The following is a 12906-nucleotide window of genomic DNA, read 5'->3' as shown; positions in this document are numbered from 1 at the left end:
AACCCTGACTTCGGTTTCCTCGGGAAATTTTGCAGTAACTGTTTCTCTATAGTTAGGTAGCACGGGTTTGACCAAGGCCCCAGCCTAGACCCAGCCACAGCATAACAGACGAGAGCTGTGCGCAGACCTAGAGCCGTCCTGCAGGTCATTTGTGCCATCCTGGGGCCCGGAGGCCTTTGAGTCTTGCAGGAAACCACCGAGGCTGGCAGTGTAGCAGCTGTTTTTCTGAGTCTGCTACGGATCCGAGAGAAGGAGGAGGAGGGAGGGAGGAGAGGGAGAGGAGGGTTTGGTGCAAAGCAGATTCACTTCCACCTATTGTCTCTAATAAGCCCACATTTGGAAGGGGATTCTGTTGTCAGTGAAAAGGGACAAGGAGTTAGCAATTACAGATCTGCCTTCGCTTTTTCACTGATGAGGAAGTAAGTCCAGAGATGTGAAGTGGCCCGAGTTGTGAGTTTACGGTAAGTGCCGAGGCTTCTGACTTCCCGCCCAGTGCCTGTTCTCACAAACCACCCCCTACTCCCCAATCTGTCCACAAATAGCACTGAGGACAGCAGAGTGACAGGTGACAATCCGTCAGTCACTCAATCATCTATTGCTGTCGGTCAGGCCGGCTTACCATGCCGGCACCTTGAGGCCCAGACAGGCTTTAGATCGTGTCGTCTTCCCCACAAAGAGCTTCATCTGTACTCTGAGATGTGACACATTTTCAGAAGGTGTAACTATCGTGCAAAACCAGGATGAAAGAGTGTGGACATCAATGCCATGACAATCAGAGGAGGGAGAGTGGTCTCCCTGGTGGGCTTCACGGAGAAAGTAAGCCCAACCCTGGGCCTTGGAGATGGCCTTCCAGGCACAAGGGCAGGAGGGCAGCCAGGGACCCTGTAGGCGCAGCGTCAGGGGCAGAAACAGAGGGGTCCGTGAGGACCTAAGAGGGTATCCTGGCGTCGGGGGTACATTCACACTAGAAGAGATGGCCTGCACCTGCTGGGTTCCCTCTCCCACATGACTGCTGGGAAAGTCACAGTAACACAGTAGCTTGTCAACAGCCACTGCTGGGTCCTTAGATCAGACCTTTATCGCCCCTCTGTCCCGGCCTTCTCTCTGCTCTTCTAGCCCGGGACCTGGCTTCCCCACCCTTCTGATGGCCCCAGAATTCTCTTGCTAAATAGCCAGTTACTATGTCCTCTGTCCTCACTCTGCTTTTAGACCCAAGCAAGCCATTGCCCGTAGGATAAGTCCACACTCCTTTGCAGACGAGCCTGGGCTCATGTCCTCACAGCCACTTCCTGTAAACAACATCCATTGCCCCCAATGAGGCAACGGCAGCTGAATCCTCCATGCCTTCCTGGCATAGTTCCCACCTCACAGAAAGTCTTTGGAACTATTTATCTGCTACGTTTTCTTTGAGACTCACCTCAAATGCATCACCTTCTCCATGAAGCCTCCCTTTCTTTCAGCTCAAGTTCCCAGCCCCGAGCTCTGATGTCACATCATTGTTCCTGTTCCCATATTTGTTTAAATATCTACCTCTACTAGAAGCCAGAGCCGGGCGCCCGGGGCCTGATTCTCAGTCTGTTTTGCCCAGGGCCTGGGGTAGCTCGTGGGTCATAGAGTGCGACTGAACAAAGATCGGCTGAATGAAAGAATGAGTGGGAAAATATGACAGAGAAGAGTAAAAAATGGAGGCAGATTTTTCAGGTTTGGGGGGCAGAAGGTGTAGAGAACACTCTGTGCACATGTGGGCCCTACTCTGCCCTGAGAATGGCTGGGGTTTACCCCTGTTGGGGTCGTCCCCCACGTGCTACTGAGCCCCCATCCTGGCTCTAGGGGGGTGCAGGGAGGCACTCCTGGTCCGAGCTGACTGCAGTGACCACAACGCAGACATTTCACACACTTTAAAAAGCCTATTTTGATGGTAAAAGCCAAAAAATGACATAGAAAGTCAGGACGAAAAAAATGAAGTTAGCCATGTTCCCACGACCTCAGTATGATCAATGACCATCATTTTTTGATTTTCCATCCAGTCCTTTTCCTCATGTCTTGTGATGGTTAATTTTATGTGCCTGCCTAATGGGCTAAGGGGTGAATAGAGGGCTGGATAAACATTATTCTGGAGGTATCTCTGAGATCGTTTCCTAAAGAGATTAGCGTCTCAATCAGTAGACTGAGCAATGATGGCCTCACCAATGCCAGTGGGCATCATTCGTCCATGAGGGCCTGAAGAGAACAGAAAGGCAAAGGAAGGGTGAATTGTCTCCTCCTGAGCTGGGACGTTCATCTGTTCCTGCCCTTGGCCATCAGTGCTCCGGGCTCTCAGGCCTTCAGACTTGTACTGGTACTTACACTATTGTCTTCCCTGGATCTCAGGCCTTCGGGTTTGGACTGGGATGACCCCGTAGGCTTTCCTGGGCCTCCAGCTAGCAGACAGCCAATGGTGGGACTTCTTGGCCTCCGTAACTGCTGAGCCGGTCCCTCAGGATAAACCTTTTTCTGAAACACCTCTATGTTGTACATCTTAAACTTAGACAATGTCATATGCCAATTACATCTTGGTAAATTGGAAAAGAAATCTCGTTTTTTGTCCTGTCAATATTCCTAATGGTTCTGTTTCTCTGGAGAACCCTAATTCATGTCTAGAGTTATAATTATGGCTTTTTAAATCCAGCACAGAAGCAGGAAATAAAAATTCTTGAGAACAGCTCTTTTGGTTCTTTTCTAGGGCTCTGCATACAAGGGGCGCTCCATAAGGAGTTTAGGTAGACTGATATGTGTCCTGTCCAAAAGGTTTTCTGAAAGGTCAACATGGCAGTGACCCTTCCAGAAGGAAGCCTGTGATCACATCTCTCTAGCTTTCTCTTTTCCTCCCTTTACTTCGAACTTTTCAGTACTCAACCAGTAATTCGGTCAACATTTAGTGAGTGGCAGTGATGGTGTGGACCCAGTGACAGAGTCGGACTAGCAAGCCAGTCCCCACGCCTGTTGTCCGCCCTCGTGACAATCCTGCAGCCTCAGAGACCCCTCAAGACCTTTTACTGGTGGCTCGTTGCTCAGCACTTGTCTGGTTCAAACGAAGAGTCCCTGCGTGCTCAGGTCCCTGCTTTTGTGTGTGCCACACCCAGAAGCAGAATAATCGTCCAGCTGTCCTGGGAACAACCAACAGTTGGGATTGTGTCAGCGAGTCTTTGTTTGGTTCCTATAAAGGATGGTCTATTGGGTAATAATCTGTTCCAAATGGAAAACACGCCTTTCAGAAGGCCTGAAATTAATTATTGCCACATCCCCCCTCAGGCCCACAAAAAGTTCTTTCTCTGTGAAAGAACAAGCTTTCCTAACTAGAAGGAGTCTCGAAAACATCTTTTCTAGCTTTAAAAATCATGGGATCTGGCCTCGGAGACAAGCAAAGGACCAGAGCCAGAGCGTGTGAGAAATGCTTCCTGACAGAGGCAAGGCCACGGGGGCTCGTATGGGCAGAACCAGCGTGTTCTTGGAGGGCAGTCATGCTTCTCAAACTGTTCCTCTGTGCAGGGAACGTGAGCGAGGGTGGGCTTGTGAAGGCGAGGCTGTCACAGGGCAGCACTTGGGGAAAAGTGTCACCTAACGCAGATGACACACTACGGGAATTTAGGAGGAGTTCGTCTCCAATCCTGACAAGAATTGCGTGAACCTGTGGCAGGTCAGAGCTCTTCAGCCTCCCTCATTAACTCACAAGCCCAGGATGAGGCAGATTTCTTATATGCCAGGGCTCCTGAAGGACAGGCCGCTGATGAGGGTGTCCTCTGGAACTTTCTGTAAGCACAGGCACAGACACACACACATACACTGTCACAGGCCCAACTCTCTCCCCCTGAGATTCCTGTGTTGAAGTCTTGACTCTCAGTAAAGTGATAGCATTTGGACACAGGACCTTTAAAAGAGGCATTTAAGGTTAAATGAGGTTATTAGAGAAGGAGTTACTCCACTCTAATTGGTGTCATTATAATAAAATGAGATTAGGGCCCAGACACACAGAGGGATGACCATGTGAAGACACAGGGGAAGGCGGCCACCTTAAAGCCACTGACAGAGGCCTTAGAAGAAGCCAAACCTGCTGAAGGGGAGAGTATGTGACCTCAGAATGTGCTGCTTTTTGATTATTTTGAGCTGAAGGCAGTCAAGACCCAGAACATTCAGAGAAAAAATTTTCTCTCTCTCTTAATTGCCTAGAAGAATTTAAATGGGGTCCTGGCCTCGAATGACAGCAATGGCCAGAGATAACGGTCTTATCTGAAAGACGAATCTGCAAGGCACTGTTCTTCTCGTGGTCTGTGCCATAGACCACCCCCTCCTCCGCCAAAGCCCAGGCCTCTATCTGATCCAGCTTAGGATGGTACAATAAGCCTCAGTTGTCAGACTCCCTCAAGGTCTCATATTTTTATGGGGCTCCTGCACATACAAAGTTAAATTTGATTACTCCCTGTTAATCTATCCCGTGTCAATTTAGTGCATCAGCGAAGAACATAGAGGGGTAGAAGGAAAATATTTCCTTCCCTACATGGTCAACCTCTTGATCTCAGAACTCTTGCCTCCAGATCTGTGAGAAAATCAACTTATATAGTTTAAGCTGCTCGGTCTGTGGTAATTTGTGGCAGCCCAAGCAGACTAGTACACCCACATTCACACGTCCTCTCACTCCTATAGAAACTCACATAGAAACACCCTCATTCACACACACACAAACTCACATACTTAAAAACCATCCAGACTCATATCTTCACACACTTATACACACACAAATCATACACCTTCTATACTCACCCACCCAGAAATGCTCACACTCATCTCAAACACACTCACTCATGCTCTTGCTCACTCACACTTATTACCCAGATTCACACTCGAACACTCCCATACTCATTTCCAAAGATGAATACGCTCTCTCTCACATACTCACAGACTCACATATTCAACACAGACTCACATATTCAAACACACTCACTCACACTTATATACTCATGCACAGAGACACACACTCATCTCCCATCCCCATCCACACCATCTGTGTAATTATTGATCTACTTGCACACCCACGCCTTATCCTCACATACACTTCCTTGAGCCCAGAGACTTAGGCTGCTGTGGCTCAGGCCTGCACTGAGGCCTGTTCCCTTCCTTTGCTCCCTGTCAAGCTAAGTCCTCTTGCTAGAACCTTGGATGCATCCTGGAGCCCTTTGCCTGGACTCTGACTTCTTGCATCTGGTGCTCCGTGGGTGCCTGCCACTTTGCTCTCCTGTCTCCAACCTTGACCTGGACAGGAGCTGGGAAGCCTAGATTCTGTTGACCAGGGGTGAGGAACAAACGCTCTGAGCCTCAGGACTCTTACCTCTAAAATCAGTAACGTCGGCTACCGCAGTGTTTCTGAGTGTGGTCCCCGAACCAAGAGCATCAGGATCACCTGGGACTTATTAGAAACGCACATTCTCAGGCTCTACCCAGACATACTGAATCAGAACCTCTGTGGGATAGAGCCCAGAAATGTACATGTTAATGTGTCTTTGGGTAGTTCTGATCCAAGTTTGAGAACCACTGGACTGGATGATCTCTAAGATTTCTGCGAGGGAATAAACCTCCCAGACTCATTGTACGCATGTATGATAACTAAGATGGGTGTTATTTATGGAATGCCTCTCATGTGCCCATTCCCTTCCAGACGTTATCTCTACCATCCCCTAAAAGAGGCATCATTAGAAGTGTTTCCCAGATGAGTGAAATGAGGCTCAGAGAGGCTAAGTAACTCATGAGGGGACACACAGCTGGAGATGAACAGGAGGAGGACTGACATGAGGCCTCCTCACCATGCGATCCCTGCAGCCGCCACGGGTTACCACTGTGACGAGTGCCTGACCTCTTCTTGGCACTCAACGAGCGTCATTTTCTGGTGGTCCTGTGACCCTCGGGTCCCTGCTCTTCCCACCTTACCTGGCCTGGCTCCCATCCAGCTCCTCCCACCCCACTAGATCCACCTTCTTCTGATTTCCCCCGGGGCATCCCCTCCACTGCTCCGGTGCTACATGTCTGGAGTCAGTTCCAGACTGTCGAGGCATGGAAAGAAACGCATCTTCTCTCCTCCCAACCTCTCCTTAAAAGAGAGCAGCCTGCAGGCAGATGTGGAGACTCCCAGAGATCCTCACAGCGTTCAGACCCTGGTGGGAGGAACAACACTTTCCTAAGGTTTCCCTAGATGAAGCCCGAGGCCTGCGGGCACTGAGCGCAAGGTGAGCCCCGCCCAGGATGGGTGTGCGTGGCTGGGTCAGCTGGAGACCCGCTTCGCCTTCTTCTGGTGTTAGCGGCGTGGCCCTGCCTGGTCCTGTCACCTCAAAACCCTGCTCTTCTCAGCAGTGGCTGCCGGGCCGTCCCCCACCGGGCCGTCCCCCACCGGAAAGACAGGGATTTTGTTTTCTCACTGCTCTGACCCTGGACCATGCACACGGAAGTTCCTAATCAATGTTTGTTGACTGACTGACTGGATGTTGTCCCATCTACCGGCTTCTACCGGCTTCTGCCTCATGGGGGAATGTCACACACACACACATACACAAATACACACACAAACACGCATGCACACATACTTTCTGGGGCTGCGGGAGGACAAGGAGGCTTGACAAAGAGGGTGGTGAGGGGCCTGGGCCAAAGCCTGAGGGCATTGGGGGTGAGAACAGGTCATTCACAATTGAGGTCTGGAAAAAGAAGCTACACTGAGCCTAGAGGAAAAATTCCAGAAATTGAAAATTAGGCCTGAGACCCGAGAATGATGTTTTTCAAATGACAGGTGAGATCTGCTTACAAAAATTAAGATTTGCGTCGAGGGCAGAAAGGTCACTCACAGGGGCGAAGAGGGCCCCAGGCCGGCGCACTTCCCTGGGAGTCTGGGTCACAGCCGCTGTGGGGTGGCCCCGTGGCCAGGGCTGATTTGGTGACATGCAGAGGCACGCCGAGGGGGGTGGCTCGTGGGCTGGACTTTCACCCGCAGAGACGGAGCTTCTGTTCCGTTTTCTGCCCGCAGAGAATTCCCGCCCGCAGAGAATTCCCGCCCGCCTGGCCCTTCAGGGAAGCGTCACTTTGCATCAGGGCACTCACGCTGGCCTTGCCCAAGATCGCGTTGCAACAGGGCTGGGCGGAGACTCCAGGCCTTCTGTGACCCGATGAAGACCCAGTCCTCCCAGTCCTCCCAATCCTCCTACCCCAGCTCCTCCTCTCTGCCGGCGCTTGTCCCCTCAGATTCAGCGGGTCATCCAGAAATTCCGGCAATTCCATGACCCGGGCCGGCGATCCGCAGCCTGGACTGGGCTCACCTTCCCTCGCGAAGCTGCCCATGGCCCTGTTCTTGGACCTGCTCAGGCTGGAACTCGTGTGTCGCTGCTGCCCTCTAGATGCAGGTCATGGTCGCTGAGAGAGAGGAGGATTGTGGACAAAACACCAGTGAAGGCCGGTGGCCCGAGACAGCGAAGGCTGGTGGCCCGAGAGAGCGATACATCAGCTGTTTCGCAGAGATAAGCCTGTGGGGGAGGTTAACAAGTTAACATTCACTGGGGGCACACACAGGTCCCGCCCTCCGCCGGCTGCCCTCCTGCGGGCATTTCCCTCGTGATAAAGAAGGACACACGGCTGCGGGACAGACTGGCTCCCTGGAGTGCGATCGCAGAGAGGCGGAATTGTCCCCGTGATGGATGGACTCAGTCCCGGCAGAGACCTCACGACCCGTATGGTCCAGCTTTGAGAACAGCCTCCCCAGTCCTGTCGTGCTCCCGGCTTAGGGGTGCGCTGGATGTCAGCCGAGGCTCTCCGGCACCAGCACCCCGCACGGAGAGTAAGCACCGGCACGTGCTAGGTTCCTCCAGCCCAGCCCTGCCAGGAGTGTGGATGCCTCCTAACAACAGTTTTGTAGAGCAAACAATACATGTTTTTGGGAATTTAAATAACTGTGAAGGAGGCCAAAAGATGCAACCTTCCACTTACTAAATGAAAAAAATAAATCCCGGGCTTGTGGATACCTTGCTGACTATGTCGTCAACGATACCATATTGCATGTTTGAAAGTTGATAAGAGTTGATGCAAGTTTTCATCACAAGGAAGAGAACATGCAACTCTGTATGGTGATGACTGTTCTCTAGATTTACTGTGGTGATCACTTCGCCATGTGTGCAGACGTCAAATCCTGATGGGGGACACCTGCAACTAATATCATGTTATCTGTCAATTATAGTTTGAAAAAAAAGGAATTTTTAAAAATAGCCATGAGGTTTTGTAAGCAACACATAAGCACGGCGTGGGTCTTTGAGTAGTGAATGAAAAATACAAAAAGAATATGGCAGAGGAGCTCTAATCGCTAACTAACCCCACGCTAAAATCCCAATTTTCCTACGTGTTCAAAGTGCTTGTTAATAATGAGCACATGATACACTGTCCCAGGGAGAGGAGATTTTATCTTTGCTTCAACTCCAGATGCACAAGCAAATACTATTTAAAAAAAAAAATGAAATGGATGACCATCAAATTCTAGCTTTTCAAAATAGAGGAATGATTCCTCCGTAGTATCACCAGGGTATATCAAAGGCAGGAAGATCGAAGGAAATGAAAATATTAAAGGAGTCACCGAGCTCAGGGCTGGGATGATCATAACATCCCAGTGAAATGAACAGATAGAGCTTCTCCACCCGGTGGCCAGTTTCTGGCCTCTGAAGAGAGCAGTTCAGTGAGGTGACCCACCCCCCAGGACCGTAGGACCCGCTGAGGAGGACTCCCATAGCGGCCAGTTGTTTCCTCCCCAGCTCCTTGGGCACACCCTATTCTGCCTGACACAGTTTGCTTGGCTCAAGGCTGCTTTACTCCCCACTGTCCCCTGTGACCCTGTGACTCAAGCCAGGGTCACAAGAATCTCACATACAAATGGCCACAAAGCCTTTGAGCGAAGCCTGAAGCCTTCCAGAACACAGAACTCCCTAACATACCAAAACCCACTTCCCTGAAGATGTGGGCAGCTGTCTCGATTCTTTTTGGCAAGAGGAGAAGCACAAAATATTCATATTCATTAAATAGAATCATTTGTCTAAAATAACATGTCCGTTTACCTCTGGGCAGAAAGCGTCATCTGCTTATGCTTAGGGCCCCGGTGCCCAGCTTCTGGGGGAAGTCTTCAAAAAGATGTGACCACCAGTTGACCCAAGCCAGGCCCAGGCAATCAAAGCTTCTCGGCACCTCCCCCATCCTCGGAATGGGGGTCTTGCTTGTCTCTCCTGTTCCTAGAGGCGGCTCCAAGGACGCAGCCTTGAGATAATGACGTGGTGTCGAGAACACCTGCCCCGTCTACTTAACTGGCCCCAGTTAAGGCCTCTCCCTGTAGAAACTGTTAAGATCTGGTGAGCAGCTGTACGGATCCGTTTGCCTTGCTGCTGCCCAAGATGAGACTTGTATGCAAGTTCCCTTTGTACATTAGACCTGACACCAGGGGCGCCTGGCTGGCTCAGTCGACAAAGCATCTGCCTTTGACTCAGGGAATGATCTCAAGATCCTGGGATCAAGTCCTGCATTGGGCTCCTTGCTCATCGAGGAGTCTGCTTCTCTCGCTCCCTGCTTGTGCTCTCTCTCTTTCAAATAAATAAATAAAATCTTAAAAAACAAAACAAAAACAAAAACCACCTCTCACCCACCAACCCGGAGTAGCCTGCCTCTTCCTTCGGCCTCCCCCTGACCTCCGTGTATGGGGCAGTTTCAGATTATACTGGGGAGGCTCCCACGAGTGTCAAATCACCCCCTAGGTGAACAGGCAGCGGCTGCGCTGTTCCCTCACTGGGCTCGGTCACCAAAGCCGGGTTCTCAACTCCAGAGGCTCACCCCAGACCGTGTTTCAGGACTCAAGTTGCGCTCAGTCTATGTAGCTCTGCTCTGCGGTGACGCAGGTGTGACTCGGGACCCGGCCAGCACCACGGCAGACTCCCTGGCCCTGGGCTGGGCTGCACAGCCTGCATCTGTCCCGCATCTGTTTCCCACTTAGTGACCCCCCATAATTAGTGGCCAGCAGTGCTCACGGCCGACCTGTGCCACCTGGGGCTCTGCAAACCAGCTTTCATAAGGCTGTTCTCTTCTTGGACACCTGGGAGCACCAGTGAGGACAGACACCCAGTGTCTCTGGGGTGTGTTGTGTGTGCAGAGCAAAACACACCTCTCTGGCCCACACTCACAGAGCAGCGGGCTGGTGTGTGCGGGGCCACATCTAGGCAACAAGAGAGAGTTTGAGCTGGAGGCACGTTCATTTTGGTAGGAATATGTCAGCTTCCCCTGCATTAGCCCCTTCTGTGCCTCAGTCCCTCCCTCCAAAACTTAGGGTGCGCCTGTTATGTCCCTGCTGTTTGCCTGCAGGACTCCAGGCACCGGGAAAGCAAAGAGGAGCAAGGCAGAGTTCTTGCCTTCAGAACACTCACAGGCCAGTGTGGGATATGGACACAGAAATAGGCCATTTCAGTGCTGTGTGAAAAGTGCCCTGGGGAGGGCGAGTTGTTGGGTGCAGTTGGCTGCGGGCAATGGCACAAGGGAGAGAGAGAGCCAGAGTGAAGACTTTATCCACTCCTGGGTCTCCAGGGATCCCTGAAGCTGCACTGGGGGCATGGCCCATCCTGATGAGCCTTTTGCAGGAGACCTTCATCCCCAAAGGGCAGGAGCAGGCGGCACTCCCCAGAGCCACTGGCTGATACAGACACAACTTCCTCTTTGTCACTTCCACATGGTGCCCTCGTCCGTGGACAGGAACTGCTGCAAGCCCTCACGAGCCACGGCTGAGTGGCCCTGGAGATGGGGTCAGCGGTCTGTGCACACCCCAGGGACAGCCCGCAGCCTCATCTTGCAGGCAGTGGCTACAGCGACACACCCAGCCTGCCCCCGGGGGGAGCACGGGGCACGACAGGGACAGGTCTGTTCCCACAGGTGTATATACCTGCCTCCCCCGCCCCCGCCCCTGCCAGGCGCAGCCTGTACCCGGGACCTTCAGAAGGATGGAGTTACTCCACAGTCACCACAGTGGGGAAGGGGAACCGAGGAGCTTCTCATTTTCAAGATTCTGCAATTGGCAACATGGGGACCTTCTTCCCCATCTCTCACAACTAGAAATTCTTTTAATTGTAAAGGTAACTCATGCTTATAATAAAGCACTCTGAAGACAGCAGAGGATAGTCTACAATGGGAAGTTAAAATCCTTCTCACTAACCCCGCTAACCCCACCAGCACCCAACCATCCCCCCACCTTGAGCCACTGTGAGGAATTTCTCGTGTCCCCTCCAGGCCTTCCCTACGTGCAAACACATGTGCCTGGTTGTTCCAGAATGGGTAGTAGGATACACAGTGTTCTGTGTCTTCCTTATTCACTTAGCTTGGCATTTTGGACATATTTCCATGTTACTCTAGATAACCTGATTTCTCTTTCGTTTTTATCAATCCCTCATCTCTCTTTAAAGGCAATTGATTATACCAATAAAATGCCCTAAACCAGAACTGGCTGGGGGCTGTCTGCCTCCTTACTAGTGAGAAGAGGCAGCAGATTGAAGGAGAAAGAGCACTAGACAGATCAAGCTCGGAATTCTGGCACGTTCGCTGTGTGGTCTTTAGAGGTGTCTTAACCTCTCTGGGCCTGGATGACACATCAGTAAAAATATGATTATATACATGATTTAGGCTAAGGACCAGAGTGTCCTAATCGCTCAGGAATTGTAGTTCTTCTTAAATAAATGGAGAGACTTTCCATATTGGTGGATTGGAAGCCTCAGTGTTATCAAGATGTTGATTCTCACTCTGCCTGGGTGGCTCAGTGCATTGAGCATCTGACTCTTGGTTTTGGCTCAGGTCGTGATCTCGGGTTGGGTCGTGCAAGCCAGCCCCACATGGGCTCCACGCTCAGTGGGGAGTCTGCTGGAGTTTCTCCCTCCCCGCCCCCCCCCACCAACGCTCTCTCGCAAATAAATCTTTAAAGGAAAAAAAAAGATAATGATTCTTCCCCAATTTATCTATGGATGCAACCAGTTCCCTATCAACATCTCATAAGGTTCTTTTTTCCCCCAGAAACTTTTTCAGTGATTCTCACCTTGCCGCGCACCAGAGTCACTCGTGCAGAGCTCAAAAGAATACTGAGCCTGCTCCCAGCCTCCAAGGCTCTGATTTAAAACGGGGCTGGCCCGGGCAACACAGGACTGACTAGGGTCACCGGACTGCGGCCATGTGGTTGCTGTTAGCAGCGTGGGCTGTAGTCACCTGGGAAGTCGCCTTACCTGAATGTCTGGTGGTCGATGCCTGCTCTAGGCTGGGGCCTCATCGGGGCCTCCAGGCCAGACACGTCCACGTGGCCTCCCCATGCGGCCTGAGCCCCCTCACATTGTGGAGGCCGGGATGCTAGAGAAAGAATCCAGTGCGACCAGGAAACTCTTCTATCTCGCACAGTCTAGCCCAGGCACGACAAGGTAGCCCCTCTCTAGTCATGGGCCCCCTTAGATTCAAAGGAAGGAATGGAAGTATTCTTCTTGATGAGAGGAATGACAACATCACATCAAGACAAAACTGTAAGAATATGTGGGATGCGGGGCGCGTGGGTGGCCCAGTCGGCTAAGCCTCTGTCTTTGGCTCAGGTCACGGTGCCAGGGTCCTGGGATCGAGCCCCATGTTGGACTCTCTGCTCAGCAGGGAGCCTGCTTCTCCCTCTCCCACTACATATAGATTAAAGCCCCCTGTAAGGTAGAGAAATCCCGAACCCCAAAATCCCTGGGATGTATTATTTGCAATATATGAGACAAAGGCTAATTAACTTAAGAATAGGGTGTTTGTAAGTCAATAAGATTGTTCCAATTAAAAAAAAACAAAACAAAACAAAATCCAAAAAACTTGTACAGG

Source organism: Mustela nigripes, chromosome 4, assembly GCF_022355385.1.
Source record: "Mustela nigripes isolate SB6536 chromosome 4, MUSNIG.SB6536, whole genome shotgun sequence".
Lineage (NCBI taxonomy): Eukaryota > Metazoa > Chordata > Mammalia > Carnivora > Mustelidae > Mustela > Mustela nigripes.
Note: the sequence above shows the minus strand (reverse complement) of the source record.